Source organism: Amborella trichopoda, chromosome 4, assembly GCF_054954075.1.
Source record: "Amborella trichopoda isolate Santa Cruz 75 chromosome 4, AtrichopodaSantaCruz75HAP2 v2.0, whole genome shotgun sequence".
NCBI lineage: Eukaryota > Viridiplantae > Streptophyta > Magnoliopsida > Amborellales > Amborellaceae > Amborella > Amborella trichopoda.
In genome coordinates this window covers 35,827,977-35,840,383 of record NC_142339.1, presented here as the reverse complement: position 1 = coordinate 35,840,383, position 12,407 = coordinate 35,827,977, and the positions used below count along the sequence as shown (strand labels likewise).

General features: G+C 34.8%; 1 pseudogene; it reads right to left on the bottom strand.

The window, feature by feature from the left end:
• Positions 1 to 2,231: 2,231 nt before the first annotated feature.
• LOC18423894 (uncharacterized) lies at positions 2,232 to 11,563 on the bottom strand (annotated as a pseudogene).
• Positions 11,564 to 12,407: the final 844 nt, after the last annotated feature.

Sequence of the window (12,407 nt, the reverse complement as noted above, 5' to 3'; positions counted from 1 at the left end):
GCTCATGTTGTTGTCGTGTACTTGGTTTCACAGAAGATATGAGTTTCACAAAAGATATGAGAATTGCGCTCCTTCAAAATAGACCATAAGTTTGCTTGGATGTAGGCTCTCCACAGGACAGTCCCTGCCCTAGTAAAAGGGGGGAGAAGCAGCAAAAAACCCTTTAATATTAGGGAGTTACCCACTTGTAACTGAGTCCCTTAAGTGCTTGCACCAAACCAATCATGCAAAGGGACAGTGGATGAATAGGTGGGAGCAAGACCACTCCTCTTCCTCACATATATAACACCTTTGGCCAAGTTAAAACCTCACTTTGGAGTTGATGTATGGTTAGGTTTTTGTGAGAAATAGAAAGCCAAGAAAAAGCTTGAATTTCGGGTAAGATAATAGTTAGCCAAGCTTTGTGATGGATTGTGAGGAGAAGAAGGTGTTCAAGGTGCAAAGATTTATAGTAGGGTGTCACAAAAAAATTTTCAGAGTGGTGTTTGGTCCAAATGGGTTTGTCCGCCCCAACTCCTATTGATGAAGATGGTGGACAAGTGGTTGAAGAGGCTAAAGAAGAAGTAAAATTCATGGTCTTGGAAGGCTGGTCCAAATGTAGGAGCCCAGATTTGATGGATGTTGTTAGGCCAAAAGTAGGCAGCAATTGTGGCATCATGGTCAGTAGCTAGTGACAAAAGGTTAGAAAATAGGGTTATGAAAAGTAGTGTCCCCAATCCACAAATGTTCCAAAACAGGACTTGAGTTCCTCAGTTGACTTTGTCTCCAAGGCATAGCATGAAGCAGTCCCTGCAAGAGCATATACATTTAAAGAAGGTAGAGGAGGGAGAGAATGTGGAATTGTCAACTAGACAAAGCCACATTTTGGCTGACATGCCGCCAAAGGGAATTATGGTTGGTGCCAAATCACCACCACCACTTACGCGATACAGCCTTGTTGGTGAGTCTGAGATCCCGAATCATAAGCCCACCCGAGTTTTTAGCTTGGGAAAGAATGTCCCAAGCAATGAGGGGAATATTTGTCGTAGACATGTTAGAGGATCAAATAAAGTTCCCCATGATAACGGAAGCAGGAATAACGAAAAGAGACATAGCATAGATGGCTATGCAGGCTTGATAATGGTGATACTACCTCATTTGGAAATTCTCCACTATGGGGTCCCACAAAGCTTTCCAAGGATTCCCTTCATAAAGCAGGAGACCAAAGTATTTGGTTGGAAGAGTATCAATATCACATCCAAGCCTACTAACAAGAAGTTTAAGGTGATCTACCTAAACATTGATGTGTAGCAGTATAAATTCAGACATGTTAATTTTAAACTTGCGGCCAAGTCAAAACACTTGAGGAAGGTCCAAAGGCTGTCAATCTGATCAAAGGTTGCATCCAAGAAGATGAGGGTGTCATTCACATATTGTAGATGGGAGCCATATTCCCCTTGAGAAGAGGTTCTAGAACCTTCAAGGGTACATGTGTGAAAAAATTAAGAAATGCACCTCCTGATGATCTCAATCATAGTAGCAACGAAGAAAGGGGACCGTAGATCTCCTTGACTCGAGCTTCAGCTGGATGAGAAGCATCCTTTAGGTGATCTATTAATAAGCACCAAGAAGGGGGTATAGGACATACAAACTTGGATCCACTGTATCCATTTGTGATGGAAACCTATTTTGGAAACGATATGAAGAAGGATCGACCACTCTACATGGTCATAAGACTTTTCCCAATCAAGTTTGAGAATGAGACCCGGTTTCCTAGATTGATGACAATAATGGATTGCTTCGTGAGCTATAACCGCACTATCTAGAATCTGTTTATTGTGAAGAAAACCACTTTGATTCTAGGAGACTCCTTGATCTAGGACCAGTTTGAGTCTAGAGGCTAACATCTTAGATGAAATCTTGTAAGAGGACTTAAGATACATGCTTCAGGGTCTGTGAAATATTATTGGATGCCTGCGTTGAGTTTTCAAATGGCCGATATCTATAGTTCACCTGATTAATCTTGGTAACTATTTCAGTTTAACCATGACATATTTGTCCATTGCCTCCATTCATTAATGAATGAATCTAATCTATTCATAAGACTTAACTTTTTTGACAGTTCAACACTAGTTCTACTAATAAATCTCCAACTTCAAGAACCTAGAGACTGCTAATGACAATGCTTTTCTCACTAGAACACTGTTGTAGGGAACAATCCCATGACAGAAACATGTATATGAATTATGTATAACATCTGGACACTTTTTTTTTTTAAGCATCAATGCATGAACATCCATTCTTTTTTAGAAGAAAAAATGGACTTTTATATATACCTCGGAGTTTGATCTCAACTGATGGCTCTGCTGTTGCCCTCCTCATGAGCTCCAAGGTCCCTCTAAAATTATTGTGCCTCAACTTCATCTCTGCCCACTCGCACCAAACGCTAGCCAAATCATCCAGAGCTTTGTAGTTGACCTGAATAGCCTTCTCAAATATCACCCGTGCATTCGCAAGGTCACTGTGTTTCTCATAATGACGAGCAAACGAAACCCACAAAGTGTGAGATTTCCCCACTGCTTTCATAGGATCCATTGTCCTCACTGCTTCGGTAAATGTAAGTATTTGTCTAGTGGGGTTGTCTTTGAAGGGCTTTGCTCTATTATGCCTTTCAGGCACATTATGAGGATTTTGTCTAAGTAAAACATTGCTAACAAGCTCAAGCCTTCTATCCATGAGGTTCTCTAGCCTCGTCAATCAGAGGTCGATATCATTTTCATCATTAAGCCAGAAGCCAACAAAGGTCTTCTTGCTAAGCCCCTCAACCAATAATCTAGGGCCTTGGCCATTGTCATCTTCTAGTTTTGAGCCTACCCCACTTTTTTCACTACCTTCATTTTCATCTTTTCTCCGATCATTACTGCCCTTATTTTCATCATCATGCAAGTTCAAGCTATCTATTCTGGTTGCCACCATGCTCTCTTTGAATTGGGTATAAGAATCGAAGATCATCGCAAAATCCCTCACAGTTACGACAATGGTCATCCCCTCTTCATAAATGTCTCTTGCCTTCTCATACAATCCCCTCCTTAAATAATAATCAGCAAGCGAAGTCCAAAGCCACCCAACTTCATCAGTGTATTTACTGATTCCCCCTCTTATAATGGCATCAACCTTAAGACCCAAAACCTCTTCAGCATGCCTGGTGAGGAGGTCACATAGCTCGAGTCATAACATACGCCTCGATTTCCCTTTGATCGAATAGAATTTATCGTCGTTGAGCACCTCGGATAATCTCTCCGCTGCTTCTTGCCAAAGCTCAAAATTTTGAAGGAATTCGATGAAATCCTCAATGTGGTTCAGGTCGAATTTCAAGTATCGCCTATAAACCCTAAGAGAGGTCTCTACAGGGACTCCCTTTTTGCTCACGAAAACCAGATATGGCTCCCAAATTCTATCATGCTATGAGACAGGCAATGCGCAAAGAGCTCGATCGAAGGTTCTTTAAGCCCTGGTTAGGAACTTCTGATAAGTGAGGATCAGTAAAGAGAGAGAATGAAGGTGAGTGAACACAGGCAGCGGTTTGTTGCCGTTTGTGAGGAGAGAGAGAAAGAACACAAACAGCGGCCTGCTACCATCTGTGAAGAGAGACGAGCGGTAGAGAGAAAAAACGGACAGTGGCTTGTTGAAGTTTGTGAAAAAAGAAGAGAGAAAGTGAGAACAGATGGCGGCTTGATGCAATCTGTGAAGAAAGAAGAGAGGGAGAGAACACAAATGGATGCTTGCTGCCGTTTATCAAGAAAGAAGAGAGGGAGAGAACCAAGGTAATGATCACAAATGTTGGTCTAAGTGTTTCCTCAGTCTTTCAAATAGGTTTTGAGTAGATCCTTTAACTACCAATTGAACTTAAACTTTCAAATAGGCTTCATCTACATCTATTGGCATGTTTGAGTGGCGGTTAATCTTATAAGGGGTAGACTATATTATTTTAAATTAATAAACACAACACGATAATACTTCGTTAGCTGTTTAGGACATACTTTGCATTATATATATCGTTTTAGTTATTTAATTCTTTTTAGGGATTTACATAATTTTTATTCATTTATAGCTAAAAAATATATGTTGTTCATTAAATTAAGTCATTTAGAATTCCGTCTATATTTGCTAGTAAGCTTCAGTTCAAAGGTTTCGATTCATTGAGTCAATGGAAGTTTAATAAGGCGATTGGTATCCAACTTGTTGCATATGTTTATTGGAAGGTCAAACAAATTGTCTTGTGCCTCTCTTCCTCCTGGATGGAAGGTGCAAATCGGCTAATAACTTGACAAGTTCAAAGTTCAAAGCTCAAATCAAATAAAGAATAAAAAAATTGGAAAATGTTAAAAATAAACTTGGGATTGGTCTCGATATTTTGGTATATCAAACTCGCTCTATCGGTTCCCGATCTGAACCGGCCGGTTCTGATTGGGTTCGCTGCTTTTCTAAATATTGGCTCAAATGCTGAAACTAAGTACTTAGGGCTTTTGACTTGCACCAAACTATATGTGGGACTGTTGGCGTTGTGCTTATTAATCATCACAGACCAATCATTCTCAATGCAATCTTAGAAATTCACTTTAAAACAGTTTAGGAGAGTTCACTTTCTATTAATTAAAGCATTCTCGTTTTACTTGAAAGTTTTTCTTTTTGAAAGTTATTTATTTCCACGCTATTTTCTACTATATCTCTCTCTCTCACTGTATGTGTCTTAGGAAAAAGCTACCAATATGTTGTCACCTAAAATGAGATTGTAACTTTGGTTTTGTTTTCAAGTTATCAGAGTTTTGCTTGGATAGTTATGATGTATGTTACTATTTAAATTTTAATCTCCTTCCTTCAGATAGGATTAAGTTGAAATTTTAGGGATTTATACTTAACACCATCATACAATAAAGAAAAATAAACAAATAGTTTAAAAAAAATAAAATAACCAAACTATCTTTATTTAACATTTAGGGGTATGTGGCCATTTTAAATTTTAGAAATGTTTGTTTTATATTTTATTTTGTGTGCTTTACACACTTAAAATTTTAGAATAATCCAATTTGTTAAAGGAAAAAGTTTATATGAGGTTGCAACCTTAAAATGTAGAACTACGGATGCACCTCAAAAACCCATCGAAAAAGGTTGTTTTAATGTTGGAAAACCTTGTGATTGATCATCTCGACATCGAGATGTATGACTATGAAAAATAAAAGGATTTTGAGTCTCAGAAATAGTGCATCTTACAACATATTATCTACACCGTCCATTTTCAAGCTTTTCATATGTTTATAGATCTACTTGATTTTAACCATTTTTGAAATTTAAAATTTTATAATTAGATATAAAAATAGATTGTGAGATAATCTTAAAAACATTTTACATCAAAATTATATGTTATGATAAAATTTGAAGGTGCGCCTTAATTGGATTGTTTAAGGTTTCAACCTTATGGAAACCTTATGGAAACCACACCCTTTGTTAAAAGATCACTTGACAGTAAGTAGTTTGGTCCACCGAATCACTTCACATCCAATTGTAATGAGCCACACATTTCACATGCCTTAACTCTGGACTTGAATTACATGCCTTCCAATATTACAAGTCATTGGAGTAACATGTTATTATGATAAGCTGTTATTGTTTTGTTATGGAGATGCTTCCATCTATATAATTTCATACTTTTGCCTAATTTGCTAGATCATATTCAAAAACTTAAAAATAAAGTTGATTTCTAAACTAGAATACCCATCAAGAAAGAATATGTTGGGGCATTGGAGGATACTGAACAGATATATTAAGTGTGATTTTTCATTGTTATTATATTTTGTAATACTCGTTTTAATTGTGTGAATTAAGAGTTAGCAAGGTTTTAGATTAAAGAGAAATCAATAATTAGTTTTCAATTTCATAGAACTTATGTTACATTATTTTATAATAGTTATATTTATGGTCATTTTCCATTTGATTTAAGTTTGTAATCATATTTTTTTAGCTTTGAGAAAAAGATGTGGTTTCTATAAGGTTGCAATGTTAAACGTGTACCTCCAAATTTTATTATAACATCTAATTTTGGTGTTAACATATTTTAGGATTATCTGAAAATCTATTTTCATATTTAATTATAAAATTTTAAACTCTAAAAATAGTTAAAATCAAGTAGATCTATAACATATGAAATCTTGAAAATTAATGATCTAGATAATGTGTTACAAGATGTACTATTTTTTATACTCAAAATATTTTTTTTCAAAATATTTTTTTTTTTTTCATATTCATATATCTCGATGTCGAGATGGTCAATTAGAGAGTTTTCAACATGAAAACAACTTTTCCCAAAGGACTTTTGAGGTACATATGTAACTCTACATTTTAAGCTTCCAACCTTATATAAACTTTTTCCTTAGCATAATATGTTTTAGAAAAAATTATTTCATGAATTTAAAAATTTGTGTTTTAGTACTGGAAAAATATAATGTAATGGGTCCAAATCCTTTACAAATTATCAAGGACCCAAAAAAATCTCAATTAACATTAAAGTGGTTACTTTTTAAGTTACAAATTATCAAATACTTTTTATTGAAGTATCTCATAGAAAAAGTAGCTCCAAAAATTTCCCAAATTGCACTTGTTCAATTTTAAGAACCTCGAATACAAGTAGTTTGACCCAATTAAGAGGCCCCAACTAAATGATAGGGGTACACTTCTTTATCTAGGTGGGTCAAACCTTTCTCATTCACGATTTTCAAATCTTGGGTATTTTTTAAAATATTTTTAAAGAGATACTCAGGTGAAATGAAATTTTAAAAGAAAATATAGTAAGGTTAAGTAGGTTTTTTTAACCCACTTAATCACTTTATAAGCGGTTCTGAACCCTGATATTCTCCCTTTGTAATTTTACTTGAGAACCATGGTGGAAGGGACTTTTTTAAATTTCATTAGTCTGAATTTAAATGCATTTGCTATGTTGTATATTTTAAAAATAAATTATTTTATATTTTAAAATTAAATTACTTTCATATTTTTTTTATGTAAGATGCATTTTGTAGCAGGTAGTACAATTATAACAACATCAATTGAGCATTTCATATTGGTGATAGAAATAATAGATATAAAAGTGATGCGCTTCCTCATGCATAAAAATGAAAAGACGTAAAAGTCGTGTATTTCTTGTGATGATTTAAATGGTATAATGAAAAGACGTAAAAGTTGTGTATTTCTTGTGATGTTTTAAATGGTAGAGATTAGAGATATGAAAGAGGTGACATCGTCTCACAATGATATCATAAGCCTGATATCTAAAGTTCATAAAGAGATTAATTGAATAAATTCCTCAAGGTGTATAATAGAGGATAAGCATGATATCTAAAGTTCATAAAGAGATTAATTGAATAAATTCCTCAAGGTGTATAATAGAAGTAAAATTTTAAATGATATAAATTTGAGATATTTAAGGAGTGTGTGGGTTATGCAGTGACCCATATAATTTTAAGAAATAAATCAAATGACTTAATTGAATAAATAAAAAATTTCTATCTAAGCCTATATTTTTTATAACCACGTTATTTAAATTCTCTTTTTAAATAGAAGCATTTCAAGTGTCAAATATTTCCTATCCATTTTTTAATCAAAATTTTCCCTCTATATTTAACATCACATATTTGATTTTAATGAGTGATAATTTATTTGTCCAAATTGTTTTGAATCTACTAGCTATTTTCCTTTGGCTTTAAGTTTTCGTCCAATAAGAGGGGGCTCATAAAGATGCTTCTCACCATAGGTAATTGTGACATTTTTATTTATTGCTATGGACTATATATATCCATAGAATATAAACCTCTGGCCGATATTTAATTATCAAATATTTTAAATTGTGGGCACTTTTTAAAATCTTTCGTATTTTATAATAGTTGCCTGTCCTAAATAAAAATCATATCTGCAATAAAAATCATATCTGCATTAGATTGGGTGAGAGAGTAAAGTAAAAGCAAAGAAAATCGGTCAAAACAATCTCATATTCGTTCTGTATATGCTTGAAATCTTTGAAGGAATATGTTTCAAATTTTGGAATAAAAGGAGATATCCAATTTTTGGATTATTGATGATACTAAAATGGATTTCAAAATTTTAAATATGAGAAAATATAAATTTTTTGGGTGATTCACAACAATAAAACCATCATCCTCAAAGCTCTTTTCTAACTAATTAGGTCAGTCACAAGAATGCTGCTCTGATACTAAAATACATCCCAAAATTTTGGATATTAGAAAATACACCTGATTAACCCTTTTACTCATGTGAGTAAATTTTAGTCGTGCTCGTACATATCAATTTAAGCACACATTGTTGATCTGTACGAGCATGGCTCAATTGATGGATATCATTAAGAGCGGAAGACTTTTGTCATGAGGAACAAAACGAGTGTAGGTCTTTTACTCATGGGAGTACGTACAGTGAGCTTGTGCATTTTTTACTAGAGAGAGTAAGTATACAATATGGTCAGCAGGATCGCGATTCTTGTGGATAGTGGGGAAGGTTTTTCGTCAGTGGAGCAAAATTGAGTACTGTGCCATGCAAGAAAACCAGGATTACCTTTTGCAATGGATTTTCTCTTGTGTCTATGTATTTTCTTTTGGATTTAAATAAGTGGCACTTTCTCAAAGAAAAAAAAACATTCTACTCCCGTAGGAGTAGAATGTCAATTTACTCCCTCAAGTAAAAGCTCACTTAGAATTAATTTTCGTATCTCAAATTCAATAAATTTTTTTTTTCAAATTATACGCCCCTATCCACTTAAAAAAATAATATCTCGAGCATCCAATTTTTAAATGGTGAGATTTAAGTATTAAAAATCTCAAATTTCATTTTTTTCTGGAGAAAAATCATCTAGTAATTCTTAAATGGTCCTCAAAATTTCATATTGAAAAAAATCCTCCCAATAGGGTATTTTAACCGATGGAATAAACGTAAACTATGCTCCCGGGGAACATAATATACATGCTCTATCAAGAATCTATAATAAAACTCCTCAAATAAACTTGTCCATGTTAAAAAAATCATTAAATTCAATTGAGACTCATATTCAACCCCGTTACAGAAATAACTTGAATGAATTAATATTACGGTACTTTAAATACCGTAAAACCTAAGCCATATTATACAGTATTATAACTACTGTATGGATATACATTAGATACCTATCAACATGGATATTTACATGTAGAGATGTATATTGATAAGGTTTTAAAAAATTGACTATCTAACGAATGAAAAATGTTTCTATGTGGTCCTATATGTAGAGATATATATTGATAAGGTTTTAAAAAATGGACTATCTAAAGAATGAGAAATGTTTCTATGTGATTCCAACAACATATAAGTTATATGCTACTCCACTTCTAGCCATTTGATCTAAATCAAATGGTTGTAATTGTTCATACCACAACATCACAAGTTATATGCTACCCCACTTCTTAGCCATTTGATCTGAATCAAATGGCTACAATTGTTCATATCACAATATCACATTAAATACTATTTTATTTTTTATTTTTTTTTCCTACAAAGCTTTTTTTGATGAAATTTTGGGAGTCCTGTCAAAATATTTGGGCAAACATGAATATATATATATATATATATATATATATATATATATATATATATATATATATATATAAATGACCAAATGCCTCTACAATTTTTAGGGGTATTCTGGTAATTTTTATCATAAAAAATATCTTTTTAATATTTTTTTGTTAGATCTATACATGTTCCAAATTTTGCTTCAAAATTATTTGTAAAATAAAATAAAAAACAAAATATTATGAGCCGCCTGATCATGATCTGATGGTTAAGTGCTAGCTTGTGACATTGTGACTCAAGCCATCTCAGCCATCCTACTCAGTCTGATGGTTGAGACTAGAGGTCACATATACCATATATGTAGGTGGGGTCACATAGAAAGCCCTCTCCTAAATAATGCATTACAAGATGAACTATTTTCGCAATATACATAGGCCAAAAATCTCATAATCACTCAGTCCCCCATATTTTATTTGCTTGGATGCACAACAACTTCAATACATAAGCAATTACCCAAATAGCCTCACTTATTTGTTGCTCTTTTTGAAACTATCTAACGCATGAAAGAGAGAAAAAGATTAATACATTTCAGACCTAGTATTTTCTTGGTAAAATTGAAGAAATGGTGTTTTAACATATTTAAGAAGAAATATATTATAAAGCAAGAAATTTTCTTTGTCAATTCGCACTAATTAATGTTTATTTTTCATTTCATCAAGTATGTTAGTTTTTCATGCGTAGAACAGCATTTGACTTCAATGACGCGCACTTTAAAATAAGTAAAATCACCTTCACAATTCTAAGAATAATTTAGTTTTACGTTTATCTTACAAAAGGCGCACAATTGAAGTCCTTTACGGAGCGCGATATTTCCATTAAAGAGCTTAAAATATCAGTTTTTGCCCCCTCTGGCGACAAGGCCCAGGGCCCTGATGGCTTCCCCATGGTCTTTTTTCACAAATTCTAGCATCTCATTAAATCTGAGCTGCTGGAAATGATTAAAGCCTTTATGGTTAATGGGAATATTTGCAAGGCGATCAATGCCACATTTATAGTATATGCTAAAAAATCAGTGATAGCAGAATTGTCAGATTTAAGGCCCTATTAGCTTGATATCCAGCCTTTACAAGATTATGGCCAAGGTTTTGGCAGAAAGACTAAAATTTGTGCTTCCTAGTCTCAATTCCCCCAATCAGTCGGCTTTCATTCAAAATCGTCATATCACCGATAGTAAACTGGAGGCTCAAAAATGCGTTCATTTTAGAATAAGGAGCCAGCTCCTTGGTATTATTTTAAAATTAGATTTGGAGAAAGCCTACGATCGAGTGGAATGGGAAGTTCTTTTGGAGATTCTTAAAAATATGGGCTTTGGGGAGAAATGGAGAAGCTGTGTTTATGGGTGCTTGTCTTCGGCACACTTTTCAATCCTGATCAAGGGAAGTTCGACTGGTTTTTTCAGAGCCACTAGAGGACTCCGTCAATGGGGTCCTCTATCCCCGTTTCTTTTCTCACTTTATGCATAATGTTTTAGCATCTTGATACAGAATGTGGAAGCATGTGCCAGATTTACAAGTTTTTTGGTGGCTGAGTCAGGTCCGACTATTTCCCATCTTCAGTAAGCTGATGACACCCTTATTTTTAGCAAAGCTTCATAAATTCAAATCGCTAAGTTAGCATGTTTCTTGGATTGCTGTGAGGCCGCCCTAGGTGTTAAGGTTAACTACAATAAACCCCTTGTGATTGGGGTAAATTGCTCCCCTGATCTATCTCTCTCCTTGGCTAACCGATTGGGGTGTAAGGTTGGATCCATCCCTTTCACCTACCTGGGTATCCCTATTTCTGATTCTAAGCCGTCCTCTTCAGTTTGGGATTAGGTTATTCAAATGGTCAAATTTAAGTTGGATTTGTGGAAACCGAAGTACCTTTCTTTGGGTGGTGGAGTTACTTTGTTGCAAGCTTGCCTTGCAAATTTGCCCATTCATCTTATGTCTCTCCTTCTTATGCCTGCTTCAGTTATCAAAAAGATTGAACATATGATGCGTAACTTCTTGAGGGGGAGTTTTGGGGCTGAAAGAAAGTATCATTTACTTAGATGAGATTGGGTTTGCACCCCTAAGAGTGAAGGGGTTTGGGAATTTGCAAGCTCAAGTTTATGAATGCAGCTTTACTATGTAAATGGTGGTGGCGTAGCTTCCACTGCCAGGATCAGCTTTGGTTTCAAACTCTTTCATCGAAATATGGCTGGATAGGCATGACTTATGGTTGGGTGGTGGTCATCCTAATGAGACTTCCTTTCTTTAGAGGCCTATTTATAAATGCAGACCAATGATTGCTAGCCACTTCCGTTGGGTGGTGGGCAGTGGGAGTGCAATTTCTTATTGGCATAAAAAATGGTTTGGAGAGGTGCCTCTTAAGCTTTCTTTTCTGAATTTGTATGCCAAAGTTTCGCAACCAGAAGCAAAGATTGCCAGTATAGTGGATTTGAAAGGTCCTCGTCCCTCTTGGCATCTCTCTTTCCCGTATAACAGACTCAATGGCGATGCTTTCCAGCAGTGCTTGAAATTATTGGAACTCTTTGATTCAGTTTATATCTCCCCGGGCTCTGAGGATCAACTTGTGTGGGAATTGGAAACTGATGGTTCCTTTTCTGTAAAATCCTGTTACAAGTTCCTCTTCCATGATAGATGGAGATGGTTTCTACCCCTTGTGGCAAAATCTGGAAGTGGCCTATCCCTCACAAAGTATAGGTTTTATTATGGTTGGCTGCCCCAAATAAAATATTGATGGTTGATAACCTTATCAAGAGGGGTAAAGTACTGCCT